Raw genomic sequence first — 9848 nt, 5'->3', positions numbered from 1 at the left:
ATGCATCAAATTTCAGTCTTTGCATCAATTTCGATGGTTATTTCCTTGGAGTTGGTAAAAATCGTGCATATGTGAATGGAAAAAGCATATGGTATGATTATGTTGAGGGGGGTGCACTGACTATGGATAAGTTGGAAGATTTAGTAGAACAACTGGGATATGAAGTTCAGGGAAGACTACACATTTATTACAGTATGCCTGGGAAACCAATGAACGAAGGACACATGTGACATTTGGACACAAGTACCTGCAGATGTATCTTGATCATGATGAGAGTTTCAGGCAATTTGACTGGGATGATGTTGTCCAGTTTCCGGTAACAGATCTGCCCACTGTTGTTAGTCCTATGAAATCAATTCAGACCATCAATGAGGAAGCACTGGACACGCACAAACAGCAGATGAAGAAGGAAGCATTAGAGAAGCAGATTAAGGAGGAAGCATTTGAAAAAAGGCAATGTCAGTTTGTAACTCATGACAGCTTTGGACATGATGCAGAGCAAGCAATGGAAGAAACACTTGCACAACAACCAGTAGAACAAACAAATGCAGATGAGCAGCAAGCTGTAGAGGATTTTGCAAAGGAGGAGAAAGGACCAGTAGTACAAGAAGAGGAGTTTGCAGAAGAGGACCAAGCTGTAGAGGATGTTACTGAGGAGGTCTCTGATTGTGTAGATGAGTTTGAAGAGGAAAATGATGGAGAACCTTCTGATGTTGAAGGTAATGGCAGTGAAGAGGGGTCTGAGTTTTCTGACCATTGCCTGAAAGTTCTTTCCTCAAAGAAGCTAGAGCAGCAATGCCATCTGCAGGAACCAGCACTGCAACAAGACTAGGTAGTCTTACAACTAGAGTTGAAGTGATGAGGGAGGCCAAGCAGCATGCCATTGAAATTTTGCATGAACAGAGGTGTGCTGAAATCCTGGAACAAAGAGAAGCAGCTGCTTTGCAAAAAGCAGGTGAAGCCCTTGCCAAGAAAGAAGCACAAAAAGCTAAAAAAGCACTTGAAAAATAAGCACTCAAGGCGGAGGCAAGGAAAAAGAGAGAGGCAGAAGCTGAAGCAAAGAAGGTTGCAGCTGTAGCTAAGAAAGAGGCACTACATGAAGCAAAGAAGAGGTCTTTAGAAGAGAAGAAAGCAGCAGCGGAAGCAAAGAAGAGGGCTTTAGAAGAGTAGAAAGCTGCAGCTGAAGCAAAGAAGCCCAGGAAAGTTAACAAGTTTGATGAATTCAGGTCTTGAATGACCATTTCATGTAATGGATTACGTATTTTGCAATTTGTTCACTTAGGAACTTGTTTTTGGATGTTAAACTGTGAACCTTATTTTCAACTTTCAGTTCAGTACTCTTTTGAACCATTTGTGTGTTATGAAGCTCTGTTCATGTTCAGTTTTTGTCATCTCTGTTCGTTTGTGTGTTATGAAGCTCTGTTCATTTTCATGTTCAGTTTTGGTCAGTGTTCAAATGTTACAGGAAGCTCTGAATTTTCTGAATGTTAGGAAGTTCTGAACTTTCTTATTTAATTCACTGTTCAACTGAATAAATGGTGCTCATTGTTCATCTCTGTACTGAAAATGTGTGAATGCTGCTATTAAGTTCAGTTTTTTTTAGTGTTGACCTATCATATCCAGACTGTAAATGATGTGAATTATGTGGTGCAAATGGTGCTATTTAAGTTCAATTTTGCAGCTCTATATTTTAAAGTGTTCATGTCCTCGAATATATACTGTAATAGATGTGAATTTCCTGTAATCTTGAAAATTGCAGACTGCAAATATCCAATGAACTCATACACATTTCCACTTCTCAAAGATTTTCTCTCATCACAAAAACTGAGCTGTAGTCGCTCGCTTCTTTATGAAATGGACGACATGTCCTGTACAGGTGGCGAGTCAAACTGTTTTTTGGGTCAAATACGTCCACGTGTGCAAAATACGAGCCAAAACGGTACGAGTTACCGTACGCTGACCCGGTTCAGCGAGTCCAGTGACCGTAACTTTATGTTTCGTGAATACAGTGACCAAACTGAACCCTAGAGATAATCAGTTACTGTAGATGTAATTTTCTCAGTTGATAGTACTGTTTTGAGTGCATTAACAAACATCTCTAGCAAATAGTGAGAAAGTATTCAATGGAGCTTCATGTCCATTCTAGCTGGCACATAAGATGGACTTCTAAGGAATCTAAGCCTGTGGATGATATGAACAGACTTTCTCCAAATGCTCGGGTTCATTTTGAGGGATCAGAGAGAGCAGAATATATTGCATATTTGTTTGTTTCGACAATATTTTGACACAAGATATAATGGATATGCAGATAGTTGACTCAACCCGAGTCGAGCATAACTTGTGTGTTGAAGCCACTTCTTGGCTCCTGCTATCTTGTGTGTTGAGGCCACTTCTTGGATCATGCCACAGAAAAGATGCAGTAAACATGTAATGAAAACTACCGATAGTGAAATGTTTGTACAGGAATCCAAACCAGCGAAAAAGATAAACATATACTTACAAAATGTGCAAGAGTCATCGAACTGGAAACAGTTGTGAAAGATAATGGCATGCTCATATGCAAAAGAGATACATTAATATTGTTAACAGCTTCCCTCTCTCTACCTTTGAGTGTAAAGTTCTTTTTAATGAGGCAAAAGATTTGCAGTTTTGATTAATTAAGAAAAGAGTAAGAATTACCTATTAAATTTCAGCACACAGGGCGGAAAACAGAACTATAAAGGTTGGAGTTCAGCATTGGTTAGTTATGAATCCGACGAAAAAATAGCCATGGTCTTTGTTGTCTGGTTAGGGAATATGATCCAAGGGAAAAGGATGCTATCATGTATTGGCAATATCATTTCTGTCACAAAGATATGTCCCGATTTACAAAGAGTAGGCAGCTTATGGACCTTCCAAATACAAACACTGCAGTGATTTTTGAGCAAAAGTATGGCTTACAACTCGAACATGATACATGTGATCTCTCGAGAAAGGCGAGGAAGGAAGAGCATACTGCTCCGTATTGAAGCCACCTCTTAGCTCCTGCTATCGCCCGTGTTTAATGGATACTGCTACAGAACCAACACAATAAAATGAAATGCAAAGTACCAATAATTTTCCTCTTGGTGATCCTTAGGTGTCCAAACGGATGTGGAATTATCGTGGATCTATGAATCTAGAGAGTAATGAGCAAGTCATACCTTGAAGGCGCAACTTTTAAGGCACAACAGTTGCAGACGTTGGTCCTTGAAGGCGCAACGGTTGTGGACATTAGTGAATAGGAGGAACGGTGATGGGCGGCCACGCACGTTCGGCACAGGGGTGGCCAGGATTGAGGCGTTGGCGGTAACTTTTAGGGCATACGACAATCTTGACGCTGGATCTGGTACTTAGCTCTGCTGCTCGGTGTAATTAACATGTGAAAGTGGAGTCCTGTAGCATTCAATGGCTTTTCTGGTTCCTCGTCTTTGTTCAGAAGATTGATGCCGGTTCTTTGTCTACGTGTGCGTGAGCCGTAGTCGATTTTCTCATTCGTTAGCGATGTGGTTGTGGGGACCATGTGGAGAGAAATTGTTGATACGAGCACTAGTGCAGATTGGGTCATCGCACATGATTAAAAAAAACCTGTCGCAAACATTCGAACCGTCGCCTTGCATAGCACACAATAGAGAACAACCGTGTGCCGACCTATGAATATATATTTTTTTTCAAAAGGGTGACAAGATGTCACCCACAAAAAGTCCACTGTCAAAAGGATAGAGCACAAACAAAGTAGTTCGTGATGATGCAGCCAGCGGCCCTCCAGGCTTGAATGTTCTCCTTGACGAGAGCCATTGGGCAGGCAGCACTGCTCTTAGTGTTCTCAAACATCCTCGCATTAGGCTGCAGGTGAGGTGGCTGCAGGTGATGGCGCCGGTGAGATGGACTTTTCGTAATTTCAGAAAATCTTCTAGAACTTTTAAAAAATGCACTTAAAATTTGGAATTTGAGAAAAAAATGTTTCATTTAGAAAGTTCATTCAAGTTTTCGAAAATTGCGCAATCGTTGTCCAATCGGACTCCGTGGAGGCTCGGTCAATCCTTTCCGGAGATGGACTTGCTCATTAGGCGTATGGGTGTCCTCTGGCCGAGATTAAAGCATTTGATTTGAACGTGTTGTTTCTATTTTTGCCGTCCAAGATGATTGCATGCCTAGTTTTTTAGCGAGCAGTCCAACTTGTGCGGTCTGGCTTCGACTGAAGAGTCTCGCACGGAAACGGCGACACGGGAGCCGATAAACAAACAGCCAGCCGCTTGCGCCGTTGCGGTCGCGCCCAGATCACACGCCTGCCCAACCCAAGCAACCTCGTTGTCGATCTCATCTCATTTTCTTTCCGTTGGCCGCGCACTTGACAACCTCCTTCTATATTCTCCAATGGATTAGGATAGTGATCGTATCCAAGTTGTGCCGCATATTCTTTGGAGGGAGTTTTTTGGCCTTAAGTATACCTGGCCAAACCTTGGGCCGGGCCGGGCTTCGGGACGGGACTAGCCAAGCCCAGCCCAGCCCGGCCCAGCCGTCTGGCCTAATTTTTGGGCCCAAGCCCGGCCTGAAAGTGTTAAAGGCCGCCAGGCCTTGGGCCACGGCCCGGCCCCCTTCAGTAAATCGCAAAAACAGCGGGCCCGGGCCTAAGCCCGGCCCGTCCTCGGGCTCAAAATCTAGGCCTGAGCCCGGCCCGGGAGCAGCATCGGGCCGGGCCGGGCCGGGCTGCCCATGGCCAGGTCTAGCCTTAAGATACCAATTCTCAGTATCAGTGGAGTCCATATGTTGCATAGGGAAGTCTGTGGTCGTCCATTCATGGAAACACTACCAGACCTGATGGGTGAAGAGGCAGTGCATGAACATGTGCGTGCATGTTTTGGGGACACCAACGCAGCAAGGCAGACTGGGAAGGATGAGTTGCTCGCAAAACCAGTTGTCAGGGGAGAGGCAGCGCTTGTGAACAACTAGGCACATGAAGAACTTAAACCTAGCAGTTGCCTTCGACTGGACTGCAAATCGCATTAACGAAGGCGAAGCAAGGACTGGCTACAAAGAAGAGGCCACAAGCACCATTGACCATCATGTGGACACGCTAGCGAGAGAGAACAGTTTCTTGAGAAAGATCCCAAACTCTGAATAATTGGACGACAAAATCACACCTGAGATATCTCTGATCAAGGCATTTTCGACAGCTGCCGCCAAGCCACAAGAGTCACAGACAAAGAAGAGAGCCGGCGCAACATCGGTGATATAGCGCACATCCTTAAGCGAGAATTTGGATCCAGTCCCGTTCCCGAAACAGATGTGGAATTATGGATCTAAAAATGTAGAGAGTAATTAGGAAGATCATACCGGATCAAGATTGTGGAGGGTGAATTGGGAGAACGGTCGGCTATGATCCATGACCGTGAGTGGCAGGGGCATTAGGTCAAGAGGCAGCCAGGATTGAGGCGTCCACTCGACAGTGGATCTTTGGCTGCTTCTCACTTCTGTGTTGTCTAAGTTGATGTAACACGTGAGTTAGACAGAGCCCTTATGTAGCGTTTCAGGGATGCAGATCCTTTCTTTGTCAAAACATGGTTTGTGTAGCTTGTGCTTGGGCCACCGGCATGGCGTTTCCTTGTTTGTTAATCGTGTTCACATTGTTGGGCCCGCGTGAAGGGACATATCTATCTTTTTGTCCCTTTTTCTTCTCCAAGCTCCCTCCGGTCATTAATCCATATCCGCATCAACCCTTGCTATAGCAAACATAATGCATGACTAGAGGACACCACATCTGGTATTAGAGCTTAGACGCTCAACTCGGTATTATTTTCCTCGATGTCATTTTACCTCAATGTGGAAATGTCCGATCTTATTCAAAAATAGGAGGTCTTCATGAAGACCTGTCTTGTTTCTGGAATATAGGTACAGAAATTCAATAGCGGTTGGATCAGGACACAAGTGATCTCTCGGGAAGGCAAGGAAGGAAGAACATACCGTGGAAAATGCCAACGGAGGCTGAGCACCAGGGAGCTTGTTTTTCAAATTTCATTTTTCCAAAGTGCAAATATTTTTGAATTTATTCGTGAACACACATACACATGTATACCATGTATGCGCAAAATTTCACAGCATTATACTTTCACATGTGGCGTACAGAAAAAAGACAAATACACATTTTTAAACGGGCATTTTATTTTTATTGTTGGGCTGGAACTTTTTTTTTGTACAGCCTACAAATCACAATATTTTTAAATGAAATTTAACATGTTCTCGTGGAATACATATATGTTTCCATGGTTTTTTTTTCAGATTTTTTGAAACTTCTAAATATGCTTTCAGATATTTTCAAAATACCAAGCTCCATGGAGCTCGGCCTCCAAAAATCCGCACACGAACATACCGCCGTTTGTTCAAGCCACTTATTGGTCCAAATTCTCAGAAAAATCACCTAGTTGGCGAAAATGATAGTGCTATAGGAGTGCGACAGCCGCAAATGACAAGGTTGAATCAAATTTTGAGAGCCAACGAACAAGAGATGGGCATGCAAAGATACCAAATGCTTGGAGCACAACAAGCTGATGTCTCCAAGATGCAGCCTAGTCAGCTTACAAGATGGAATAATCAGCAGGGTGCTAGGCAAACATGTCTATTATATCAGCCATTCAAGGCATGTGAACTGAGCCCATGACACCACCTGTACAACAGATTCTCGGTGCTCCACAAAGCACTTTGCTTTGTCAGAACTTTCAGATTCCAGGTACTTCAATTGCTTTATATAACAAAAAATGTGAATGCCATAAAACTTCAATCATTGTTTTCCTTTGATTTTGTTTGTTTTTATCATGTTGCAGTGTCTGAGAATATGATCTCAAGGAGGAAATATTTTGTAAGGTGAGAGAATCCTTCATTTTATACTCCCTCTGCATCAAAATATAAGATGTTTTTGTAGGCTAGTTTAGCCTACAAAAAGGTCCTATATTTTTGGTACGAGGGAGTATATGTGTATTATCTGTTCTTAAATCTATAGGTATATTCCTAATATGTGGTAGTTATGCATAGTTGCTTTAGTAAACCCAATTTTGTAATTAAGGTTCTTGTATATGTAATGGGATATCCGTGTTTACTTGAACTTGTATTTCAATGCAGAAGCCTTACTAGCTGAATGACCAAATCAAGTTGATGAGTTGTTGATGTTTTTTTTGTTAAATTTGAACAGCTCGGACTAATTGTATAGCTGCAATATTTCATTGCAGATCAAGTCTTGGAAAGATGCTTATTTTCCTCAGTTTTTGGAACTGGCTCGTAGAGTCATTCTTCCAACAATAACAGAGGTCACTTGTCCTTTTCCTAGAGGTAAATCTTCTTCATTGATGATTCTGCGCATCCCTGTCACTTAAACCCTTGGTTGCATCTCCATACAGGAACAAAATACTCATGACTACCTGAAGCACAAGCTAATCAATACAAACGCAAAGCAGATTTCAAGAAATCAATAGAAGGGTACTGGATTTAATGTTGTTGTAGAAGAGTGATGTGCACGAGGGTTTGAAGGTGGACCTCCCCAAGTATGAAAAATGCATACATCATTTCCTGGCTCTTCTTGAGAGGACTAAAACTTGCCAAGCAAAGATGAATACAGGATATCAGTTGCAGAATTGTGAAGAGCAGACTAAAGTCATCAATTTTACTAGCAATGTGGTGGTAATGAAAGGTAGGTAAAAGCGATATTAAGATCAAATCTTCCTTTTAATGCTATTCTATGTATTTGTTTTGAGATATCAAAATAGAACACTAAGATATATTGAATAGCTAAAACTGTCAAAAAACATGTCATCCTTAATAGCTTAAACAATACTTTCTTTTTGTTTATACAATTGTAAAGTAACCAACGTCGTTAGCAATTCTACTTACCGTGACACAATCTATTTACTGTGTTTAGCCTTTCACTTGCAGTAGATAGCAAAAGCAACCTGCAGATGCTAGCATTTTGTAGTCAGGGCAACACAACTATGGCTAGAACAACACCACCTCATCAGCAGAGCAATGTCAACCACTTTCTAGGAATGCCAAGTCCATCCTTCTCTTCACCGAGATCGTTGCAGTCTTGCGCCTCTAGTATGCTCGAATCCTTGAGCCCCTCACTAGTTGCAAATCCCGTGGTAGCACCAGCATCACCATGTGCTCGAGTGCCCATGATTTCAATGGGCGTTGACAGCATAACTGCCTTCTTGATGAATGGCAATGCAGCAGCAGCAGCAGCACTAAAAGGAAATGGTTCTAACCAAGTCACTCCTATTGAACCAATAACACCAGCCTCATAAATTCAGGCAGACATAGTAGCTGGTCATGGAGAGATTTTGGCGCAAGGTGGAGACGGAACACCGGTGACTAAGAAGCCCATCGACCGCCTAATGGATGTGTTGAGTGTACCACATGGCTGAGCTCATTCATAGTTCATGAATTGTTCCAATCACTTATACTGACAGTTATGTTCTTGTTTTGTATGAAACCTCAGATAAGATCTTCATCACCTGCAGCGCTACGCAGCTCTGCTAATTCAATTTGGTCGTACCTCAGCATGAGCGACATTGTACCACATGTGAAAATCGGCACGACGTTGGATTGCAAATCCTCCCTGCAGCAGCAAGGTGGATCTAATATTGTGAACAAAATGAAGCGAGTTTTCAATCATATAGTGTCGCGATCTGAATCACTACCACTGGGGAGCATGGATGACGGTTGTATGTCATTTGGGTGTGGGGCCTCAGAATCTGGATCAAGCAGTGAGGTAATAAACTTTAAGAGGCCGAAAGCACAGGTATAGCTCCTGCTATTTTGTGTGATGAAGCCACTTCTTGGATCCTGCGATACCAACCACAGAATAAAATTAGATGGAAATTCTAATAGTTTTCCACTTTGTGGTCCACCAGTTGCAATTGTCGAATAATCATCGGCTCAGGGACCTTCCAAATACCAAGGCTGCAGTAATTTTGGAGCTAAAGTAAGTCTTAGAACTCGATCAGGAGACAAGTGATCTCTCGAGAAGGCAAATAAGAAAGAACGTACCTCTGTGACTATTTAGAATTTATATGGCCTGCTCAACATCACTATTTAGTATGTCACGAGACTTACTTCACATCAACGGAGTATGAAGAGCATAATGCTTGAAAGCACAATAGACATAATCACTGTCCTAGTTAAAGCAAAGTAAACGTTGAGCCAAAAGTGAAGCCCCATATCAGATATAAGGGAAAACAATTCCATTGATTGTACCACTAGCAAGGTAATGGTCCACAAATCATACATGCCATGGTTGCACCAAAACATCAGATTCTGGGTTGGTTGCCAAGGTACATGATGTCAGTTTATCTATACCAATATAAAAAGACCCAAAGAGGCAGATCCAACTGATCTCGTCCATCAAAGTAAGTCAATCCAGCGACCTAGACTGCTCCAATGGCGAGCGTTCAATGTGTTTAACATGCAATTAATATCATACCAAATATTGCACTAATCACGAAAGTAACACACAAATAATAGCATACCTAATATCCGCATGTAATTAATATATTGCCTAAATATTAACGTCCAACACGTGCAATTAATATATTTCCTAAATATTAATGTGCGTTGCACGTGCACATTTACTAATTTCTTAAAACCTAGTGTTCTATATATCTGCTCGCAACCTTCTATTGTCTTCATGTTTGATCCATGCAATGGTTGACAACAATGTGATGTTAATGTCGCATAATGTAAAGATCTTGTAGTTCCTGATCAAGGAAGCGAGGCTCTGAAGCATACTGGTCCGTTGTAATTATCCCAGCATTTGTTTCTATCAACTTAGGTGTTACTCTCTA

The 9848-nt window shown here is 42.1% G+C and overlaps 1 pseudogene; it reads left to right on the top strand.

Moving 5' to 3' along the window:
- Positions 1-253: 253 nt before the first annotated feature.
- On the top strand, positions 254-8993 carry LOC125517067 (annotated as a pseudogene).
- The last annotated feature ends 855 nt before the right edge of the window (positions 8994-9848 follow it).

The sequence above is a fragment of the Triticum urartu genome, chromosome 6 (assembly GCF_003073215.2).
Source record: "Triticum urartu cultivar G1812 chromosome 6, Tu2.1, whole genome shotgun sequence".
Taxonomy (NCBI): Eukaryota; Viridiplantae; Streptophyta; class Magnoliopsida; order Poales; family Poaceae; genus Triticum; species Triticum urartu.
This window is presented reverse-complemented; position numbering and strand designations above follow the sequence as displayed.